Here is a 9,604-nt window from a genome sequence, read left to right on the forward strand (position 1 = left end):
AAAAAAGATCAGGCCCCTCACCACTTCTGCCTTCACCCAGGTGCCTAGTGAAGGCAAGGGGCGAGGGGCCTGATCCTTTTTTCTGTGGAGCCTGCCCACCTCTCCCATGGCTGGGGGGGATAGGGATGGGAATGGAGGTGGGGGGAGGAGCTGATAGCTGTTTCATTGCATTTTGCTACATTCAGATGTAGTTTAGTTTGCAATGATGCAAAGTAATTTAAGCTTCCCAAACTGGTGCATGTGTCATGTGTGATGCCATGCAGCCACACAAATTACATTTTTGTTATGTGTACATCAGGATGGCTGTCACGTGTACAAGTGCCCCTGCATGCTACACACACAGCCTGCCTGTCGCAGTTGTGGCATGCATGCTGCAGGCTGGCTACCTGTGCCCTCTGGAATCATCCAGACTGCTCCCTGGACCAAAGTATCCCTTAACCTCATTGGGATCCAAGCTGACTATAAAGGAAAAGCAGTCTCTGCTGAGCCACTTTACTCTTTACTCCTGACACTGCAATGCACCCCAGGGGGTATGACTGCAGTGGCACATGGGGGTTCAAACTGAGTGGCTCCTAATGAGTCCCCAACCTAACCCCCTGAATGGAAAGTGGCTTGGCACTATGTTGCTTTTTCAGGACTGAGTTAGAGGGAAGAATGTCCCCTGTGAAATGCAATAGTGCATCCTGCATGGACTTCACCGCCCCGCCCCTACCACCACCTCCCCTTATCTATCCCCAAAGTAGAGACGACTATTACAGGACCTCCTTGCTGTATAAGCCCCCAAGAACGTGTCCAATGGTTCAGAAAAGGAAGGGGTACATACCCCCTTTTTACCTTTGAGGCTGAATTTTCAGTTGGAAAAAGAAGCCACTCTGCCAGTGATACCTAATCAAACTGGAGTCTTAACAGCTGTACAAAAAGCTAACAGGGACTAAGAAAATAACCACCTGAAGCACTGCAGGAGCTGAGAGGAGCCCAAGCTGCTTCCAGACAACTCCTGAACAGAGAAGGGAATGAGTCAAATACCGGGATTAAACACCACAAAATGCCAGTAGATAAGTAACAACTGTTCCAGCCTATTATGCAAAAGCATGAGTTAAGATCACATTGGGAGACAACTTAATTCCCTTTCAGCTCCTCACTGATCCCTGGCAAAGCAGCAGGCAGCCATGTATTATTTCAGCATAAGGTCTGTTTGGAAAATTGCATTATTCCATTTAACATCTTTTTTCCCCACCCTTGCCTAATCGGTCTGATTCCAGCTGTCACTGCGAGGCATTCTGTCCTTGCAGTCTAGAATACCAATGAGAGAAAAAAAATGTCTTAATGGCATTAGCTGTGGTCTGATAGAATAGATCAAATGGACAGTGAAAGCTGATTGAGCCTGATTTAAATAATAATAAAGAAATCTCCTATTTACAGTGACTGTCTGGGTGTTAATGTCTTAATTCTGTTAAGCCTTGTGGTAATTGTAACTAGCTATAATGAGCAGGAAGCTGTGAGCCTGCAGAGTTTAGTTATATACAGACAGCTGAGCTGGGATGGCATGTACCCGTGGGCCCAGCATAAATGCTCATAGCAGATCAGGTCAGCCGTAGCCAGTAGTGAATGCTTTAAATTGAACATGGGCTATTTCTGATCATTTCTGAGCATGCTCTTAGGCAACGTCTTCGTTCCATTCCAGAAGCCATTGCATTTTAGGGATGAGGGACGTAATCTTCAGGACACTGTTGCACAGGACATTTAGCACTTGTTTCAATCATAGTGAGCATTCCCATACCATATTAAAAGTTAGGCCGTGACCTGAGCAGTCACACAGTAACACTCTGGGCAAGACTCCAGTGGACTGTGCCTCCCCCGACACTGACCCCAGTACCAGGCACTGCAGCTTACATGTCCACCCATGAGGATGTACACCCCCACACCCAGAGCCCATGCCCTCCCCACCACATTACCCAGCCTGGAAGCACCTGTCCCTGGAACACGGATAAACCAGGCCTCTGCCATTGGCTGCAGGTGGAGGAAGGCGCAGGGAGCCAAGCCCAGGAGACAGCGCAGCTCTTGCTCCTGAATCCATGGGGCAAGCCAGGTCTCTGCCTCTGGAAGTTTTAAACCAGCTTGGGTGTGGGGCTGGGATGGGTAGTCATCTGAGGCTGGGACTGATGATCAGCTGATTGTCCATCTCAGAACCAGCACCACATGGTCCAGTGCTAGGGCTGGGACTGCCCCACTCAGTTAATTCTTGGTTTCGGTTACTACATTACACCAGAATCTTGAACCACACTATCTCTGCGGAGCAGTATGACAATAACTGAACTTGCATTACTTAATACAATCCAGAGATAATCTTTCTGTGAAAAGTCACAACTTTGCTCCGATACGATTTCACGTAGCTCATGTTTTACTGCTGGCATGTGTGGATGCTCACATTTTAAGAGCAGTTACCACATCCTGAATGTAATACGTAACATGGCACTTAGATATAGACACTGGGGCCTGATTTGAATCATTCTTGGAGCTGCCTCCACTAAATACTGCAGTGCCTAAAAAATTACATGCCTTGCTCCAACAGGAAGAGGGTGCCTAAAATCCCACTAGAGTTATCAGAAAGTGTTGCCTGCTTCCAAACACCATTGAAAGGAGAGGTGTTCATCAGAGAGGCCTATAGAGCTGTCCAACAGTAGACACCAGGCACAAGGCAATCATGTCTCAGCATGCAGACACCTAACCAAGGGCAGAGTGTTATGCCCCTTCTTCATCCTAGAATTCAGGGCACCTAAGGGAAAGTACCTAACTTAGCCCATAGCACCAGTCACTTCAGTGCAAAGTGCAGCATCTACAGCAATATTCATCATCAAACATAACAGTGAATGGGAGGGGGTCTCATTTTGTCCAATAGCTTAGAGTAGTTACCAGGTAAGGGTACTCAAACCCATATTTCCTCAGCAGAGTGCCCTAATTATAAGGCATATAATAGACTGAGTGAAGGCACTCTTTACACCTCTTGTTGAAACTGGTGCATTGGACAATGAAGAGTGCAAGGGTCAGAAGGAGCATAGACCTGAAGGATTATGTCCCTGTGTCTCATGAAGGAGGGCACTCTTCTAGGTTGAGGAAAACCTGGGTCTAGCCCCTGTGCTAGGACTATGTATGACTTTTGCATTAGACACTCAGGGAATAGACCTTCAAAGGATATAACAGAAATCAGCTGAAAAGCTTTGGTAGTGGAGTGAAATTGTAGCTGTAATTTATCCAGGGAAGATGCGAGAGACTTTTTTCCTCAGACCTAAAGAAAAATGTGCTGCAGTCAAAGTCTATTCCAAAGTCTCTAAGTCTATCCCAACCACATAGTTGGTCCAATAAAAGACATCAACCATAGAAATCTTTGACTCTGGAAATGCATTGATTTCTCAGAATTTTGTTTATTAAGAACATTGCTGAAACTGGTGTGAATTTGGGGAACGTTTCCATCATTCAGAACCTACCTATTTGGCTTGCAGAAAATTGATTTTGAATGAAAAAATTCATTTGGATCTAATCCTGTCTGCTAGGGCTGCCTTGGATCCAGTTTTTAGGGAAATGTAAACAGGTTCAGGGTGAGTGATATGGCTTTTGTTTCCAGATTACCCTTGGAGACTAGCTGATGTTTCTGAAGAGCAGGATTAAGATTGTCATTTTTGTTCATCCCAATGCAACTAAAAATGAAATTATTATTCCTTAAAATGCTTTTTCCTCTTTTAGATCTGAATCTTGAAACTTACTCTGTCACTTGCTTAGTTAGCATCCTTTGGCAATAGGTTTAATTATACAAAGGTGCAGGAAAGATAAAGATTAGACTTGTAACCTTTTAATGACTCAAATCAGTCATTAGACAGACATCAGAGCTCAGCTTTTTTATCTTTTCTGAAAAGTTTGGCCTTTTTTTACAATTTGTTCTGAATCCAAATATACCCCAATGTTTGAGATATCAATATGGAATTAGCTTCCCTCCTCCCAGCTTTCAGCACCTTTAAGTGCCTATGTTCCTTTCTACATCTGGCCCTGGATGAATTATTAAATAGGCTGGCCTGTTTCTAGCATTTTAACAGGAATGCCATTTACTGAGAAAAAAATACAGAGTGACCATATAAGGCACGCTCCCTTGTGCTATGGGACAACCCCACCCTGAAGGATAAGAATAGCATTATGTAAATTGATCCAAACCCAGTATCTTTTTCAGCATATTGAAAAGCCAAATGAGTAGGGCTTGGGAACTACTTTTCAATAAGGGTGGTGAGAGCAAAAAGCTTAATAAGTTTTGTATTTGACATATTGATGAAGTTGGTTATCTGACATGGCTCCTTGTGGCAGGGTGTATATTTGGTGGTCCAAAGAAGCCTCTGACAATTTCATGTTCCTATGGGCCATAAAAGTGAGATCAATTCCATATCATGACACCCTTTCAATGGAAAAAACAAAACATTAGGCCTTCTTAAGGTTTTCTCAGGTGTTCAGCTTTTTCAGCTAAAGCTAATTGCCAAAACTGACCTGAATTAGCTAAATGTCACCCCATTCTTTATACAAGGTATCCTGAGAATTGTAAGGTTCTTACCTAAACCCTGTTACTGCAGCACCACAATCCCATCTTTCACACCTCCATGAAGTTTGGAGGTACTATTTTGCAGGGTAGGAATTGAGGGCCTTCTTACATTGTAATTTTAGGTGGCTTCTGGAGCTCTTAACCCTTGGATTGGATGCATGTTAACACTTTCAAAGTAGCTTAAAGCACTCATTATTCATCTTAAAACTATACCACTCCAGGGCAAGATTATCTCTAACATGCCTCATTTTGCTCTGGTTCCACTAAGGTGTGGCCACTCACAGCAGCTGTTCCACCCACACTGAAATCTTCCATCATCCCAGGATGCAGTGGCCCCTACTAAGTCAGGGTAAGTATGGATGCTGGTATACAGCAGGGTTGAGTATGGTGCATCATGTTCCCCCCGGGGTACGTTGGACAGAGCGAGTGGCACAGCCCTGGAGCACCCAAAAACTGTGGTGCCTCCCACCACTGCTGGGACTGGTTCATGCTGCTCCCACTGGGCAGAGTGAGCCAGTCTCAGCAGTGACAGGTGGCCTCCTTGCTGCCTCTGGGACCCGCTCACTTTCCCAGTGGGAGCAGCAAGCCAATCCTGCTCCTAGCTCCTAGTCCTGTCCCAGCTCACCAAGCCTCTGGTGGCAAGTCACAACTGTGCAGGTGAAGGACAATCAGAGCAGGTTTTTACCTTAAGGAGTGACTGCTCCACTAAGCCAATCAACTCTAAGCCAATTAATATTTGTGCGGCTTTCAGCATAAGGTGTAACAAGAAGGCAGTTATGTCAAGGGATGTTATTGTCATGGGTGACCTAAACTACCCAGACATTTTCTGGGAGGAGCAGACAGCCAGGTCTGAATGCTCGTATAGGTTTCTGGCTGTATTACAGGACCATCACCTTACCCAAGAAGTGCACAGCCCGACTAGGGGTAACGCCTTGCTGGACCTGGTTCTGGCCACGGGGGATGACCTGGTGAGGGGACTGCAGGTCCTTGACCACCTGGGCAATAGCAATCATCATCTGCTGGATTTCACTATTCGACACAGGGTGTCAAGGGCCCGTGAGTGTAGGAGGGCCATTAGGAAGGCCAAGGCAGTGATGGAACTCAGGCTAGCGTCCAGGATTAAGGACAAAAAAAAGTCCTTTTTCAAGTACATTGGGAGCAAGAAGAGGGCACCAGGCAATGTAGGGCCCTTGCAAGACACAAACACACAGTGGGGTACCCCAGGGCTCAGTCCTCTGGCCCACACTGTTTAACATCTTCATCAGCGACTTGGATGAGGGGGTGGAAAGCATGCTGTCCAAGTTTGCTGATGACACTAAGATGTGGGGTGAGGTGGACACACTTGAAGGGAGAGAGAGGCTGAAAATTGATTTAGACAGACTACAAAAGTGGGCAGATGAGAAAAGAATGGGGTTCAACATAGATAAATGCAGGGTGCTGCACCTTGGGAGAAGGAATCCACAGCATATATACAGGCTGGGGAGTTCCCTCCTTGAAAGCACAGAGGCAGAACGGGATCTAGGAGTCATTGACTCCAAGATGAACATGAGCCGCCAATGCCAGACTGCAGCCACCAAGGCCAGCCATACCTTGTTATGCATCCAAAGGTGCATCTCAAGCTGGTCCAGAGGTGATAATCCCCCTCTATGCGACTTTGGTCAGGCCGCAATTGGAGTACTGTGTCCAGTACTGGGCGCCACACTTTAAAAAGGATTTGGCCAGCCTGGAGACGGTTAGAGGAGGGCCACCCGCTTGGTGAGAGGGCAGCAGGACAGACCCTATGAGGAGAGATGGAGGGACCTGAACCTGTTCAGCCTGAGCAAGAGGAGGCTGAGGGGGGACCTGGTGGCTGCCTACAAACTCATCAGGGGAGATCAACATCAAATAGGTAGAGCCCTTTTCTCCCCAGCACCCCCTGGTGTGATGAGGAGCAATGGTAATAAGCTGATGGAGAATAGGTTAAGGTTAGAGATCAGAAGGCAATATTTTACAGTTAGGGTGGCCAAAATCTGGAACTAACTTCCCAGGGAAGTGGTCCTCGCCCCTACCTTGGGCAAATTCAAGAGGAGGTTGGATGATCACCTGTCTGGGGTTTTGTGAACCCAGCATTCACTCCTACCTGTGGCAGGGGGTCAGGCTAGATGATCTGTTCAGGTCTGTCCTGACCCTAGCTACTATGAAACAAGGCCCTGAGGTCCAGGGAAACGGACTTATTGAAAGTCACACAGGAAGTTTATGACAGAGCAGGGTCTTAAACCTAAAACTCCTAAGTACTAGGCCAGTGTATTGATGAATGGAGCAATCTTCCTTTCCTAAAAGCAAAGGCTGCCAGAATCTGTGGTCATTTTTGGCAATTTTAGTAGGATAAAAACCCCTGCCTCATGGCATTCAGAAGAGTGTTTCAGCAGCTTATTTGTCTAATTCTCATTGACTTTGGGTGGAGTCACTGACATCCTGCACTATAAATACTGACCAAACCCAAGAGATGTAGATAGTCAAAGAGCAGTAGTTCTGTTAAGGTGGTGCCACTATGCAGCTCCTGGAAACCATCCAGGAGCTGCACAATCCAGCTGGCCACAGGGGAGGGCTGGATTCTGCATCTTTCATTTAGGGATGCAGATCCTGTGATGTTTACCTCAATTTAATTGGCCGGTACAAAGCAGTCAATGGAAATAGCACAGGTCAAATCTGACAAGAAATTAATTTTGCAGACTAGAATATTTAAAAATTAATATTTTTCAGGATCCTCCAGCTGCCAAATCAAAGGGGAAAAAAGATTGTGAACACCCTTACCAAAAAATTCACATGAATGGAGATTTTGGTTGTATATGCCACTAGCTAGTGCCCCTCAGTCCATGTTCCTGAGAGCGTAAATAAACTCCAGCCTGTCTCATTGAAATTCAGAAAGCATTTTTGCAGTGAGGTTAAATTAAGAGTTGCTAATGACAAACAGACACTATAGAAATGTCAAAATTTGCATGAGCTGAATGAGTGTACTGGCTGGTCCTCCCTGCAAACTGGGCACTTAAAATGAAACCAGTTAGGGAATACCAGAGAAGTGAAAGAGGTATCATGCAGAGCCATCCTTAGGGGTGGGCAACATGGGTGACAGCCCAGGGTGCTGTGGTCAAAGGGGTGCCACACATATACACACACCCACAAACATGCACACAGACATGGGAGCACCCTGTGCTCGCAGCAGTGTTCTCCCCTCACTTTGCCCTGCCTTGGCAGATCCCTGCCCCAGGCAGGAGTGGTGTGCAGCCAGCCTGCCTTCCACCTCCAGCCACTGCTCAAAAGGACCCAGGCCAGACAGTGCGGGTGGCAGCGGTGGTACCTGCCCACCCACCCACCTGGCACACCATATCACTTCGCCTCCCTGCTGGACTGTGCCCTGCGCCCCTGTCTGCCTGACTCTACCTGCAGCAGTGCCGCTGACTTGCGGGGGAGTGCCAGGGAGGTTCGGGGGGGGGGTGCTGGGGAGTTTTAGGGGGGATTATGTGGGGGGCCACCAAAATACAAGTTTACCCAGGGTGCCATTTTCCCTAAGTGTGGCTCTAGTGGTATGTCATAGATGTTCATAGGCACCCTGTGCAGTGATGCTTCTCCTCACATTGGCATCGTTTACTGGAACAGATCCTTTCAGAAATGGTATCACAATAATATTTATTTCCAAGGCACCATCTTCTCTAGATACAGCACTGCTCCCTCCCTCCAGTCTCTTCACAGAACCATACATTTCTATTCGAATTTTGTTCATAATGTTAGAAAAGCAAAGCAAAGCAAAGCAAAAAAGAAATAGAGCTACATACTATTTCTACCTTGAAAGCCGATCATTAATTTTGGATTAAAGGTTTTGTTATTAGAATGTGCAGTTTTTTAAGGGTTGACAGTCAGTGTGTCCCAGCTGCCTGCGGAGGGTTCAGGATTGAGAGTGTGGTCGGGGGTAAAAGATAAGAATGATTTATTGACTTAACAAACATACAATTACACATAAATTATAATGCTACAATGACAGACAATAATAATTTGCATGGCAACTTATTGGCAGTCCCCTCTTATGCCTGCTGTATGACAAGTTTCTCTTCTGCAAAGCTCAGCGAAGTCAGGCGTCCCCAATCACCACTGTCCAAGGGGTACCAGGAAGGACCCTGGTATTCAGTCTTTGGGCTCCTTGAGATCCACAGGCCCACCAAATCCATGTCAGCAGCTAATCTTAAATTAGTAACTTCTTTCACAGAGCTACATCTTCCTTCTAAATGATTTCCAGATGTGCCAGCCAATTTATAACTTCTGAGCTAGATTCTCCCGTGTTCAAACTGTCCTTAGGACTGACAAATAGCAGTACAAGCCTTGTATTCTTTTGATAAGGTTAATTTTTACTATGCCACAGGGCCTACTCCTTCAAGGCTTTGTTAAATTTACTAGGCCTTACTACATCTTTGACTTTAATTAGGCTTTTAACAGCAACATATAGCTTAATAGCTGAACAAATGACAGAAAAACACTTGGTCTAATCTTAGAGCCTTCAGCAAGCACTTTTATCACACAGACATAATTTTAGCTGTCACACTCTACCCCTTACTTGCTGAAGCACTGTGATAGCTACAGTTGATATGTTAGAGCTACATGTGCTACATCAGGGAATGGGGAGGGATCTTTAAATTTAACTTGCATAGCATGAACAGATTTACAACAACGGTTAAAACACCATTTAGCTGTTGCCACCAAGGCAATGCAGAACACTGTGATGCTCAAGATGGTCAGCCACGTAGTTGAGGTGATACCCGGTGACATGTAAACAGTACAAATTACATCGTACTGTTTACGTGGCTTGGGCATGTTGACAGCCAAACTGATTATTCACTCACCCTCTCAAGCAAGGAGGGCCAACTGAGTGCCTTGCTGAGCTTTTGCCTCAAGGCTTTGCAGCTTATTTTTTACCTCATTCTAGTTTTTTAACCATGACATGTCTATATCTGATCCCATGAAGTGGATATTGTAAAGTTGAGAGATATAATGTCA

Source organism: Gavialis gangeticus, unplaced genomic scaffold, assembly GCF_001723915.1.
Source record: "Gavialis gangeticus isolate Ggan-Ray unplaced genomic scaffold, GavGan_comp1, whole genome shotgun sequence".
Lineage (NCBI taxonomy): Eukaryota > Metazoa > Chordata > Crocodylia > Gavialidae > Gavialis > Gavialis gangeticus.